We start from the raw sequence: 783 nt of genomic DNA, 5'->3' as shown, positions 1-783 counted from the left end.
CACGGCGATGGCAAATTTGACCATCGCGGTGAGAGCGCGGTGGGATCGCCAAGGTCGCCATGGGAGCGCGGTGAGAGCGCGGTGAGAGCGCCGTGAGAGCGCGGCGGGAGTGCCATCGCGGCGAGAGCGCCGTCACCACGGCGATGGTATGGAGCCCTGCCATACCATCGCCGTGAGAGCGCCGAGGATGGCGATGCAACAATGATCGCCGTGAGAGCGCCATGAGAGCGCCAAGAGAGCGCGGTGAGCGCCAATAGGGCTAAACAATGGTATATGATAGGCCCCATTCCACTAGGACGGCGATCTTACCGCGCTCTCGCTGCGTTCTCACCTATAGTTCAATGCAGTCTTTATTCTTGAAGAAGTATATTTTGATGAATTTTGTTGTCAAATCATACTTTTGTGTCATGAATCACTTCCTAATTAAAATCATGGGTACAACAGATTGGACAACTACACATACGGTGTTTTATTCAGCGTTTCGAGTCACAGGATTACTCCAGATTAGATATAACACAAATTGACGAGTAAGAACTCGAAGAAATGTTCAAAATGTACAATGAATTAAATTGAGATAGAATAATCGAGAACACAAAGGTTTATTATGTCTTATTTTTAAATGTTAACAGAATAACATTTTAGTTTTCATGTAGATTGAGATTATAGAAGACTTATTTTCAATAGATCAAATCGTTTCACTATTCAATAATTTACGATAATAACCTGGCATGATAATGATATTCATTTTGAACAAGTTACAATGGCCAAATTTTTATTTTTAAA

The sequence above is a fragment of the Branchiostoma floridae genome, chromosome 10, assembly GCF_000003815.2.
Source record: "Branchiostoma floridae strain S238N-H82 chromosome 10, Bfl_VNyyK, whole genome shotgun sequence".
Taxonomy (NCBI): Eukaryota; Metazoa; Chordata; class Leptocardii; order Amphioxiformes; family Branchiostomatidae; genus Branchiostoma; species Branchiostoma floridae.
The sequence above is the reverse complement of the archived record's forward strand: the minus strand, read 5'-3'. Positions refer to the sequence as shown.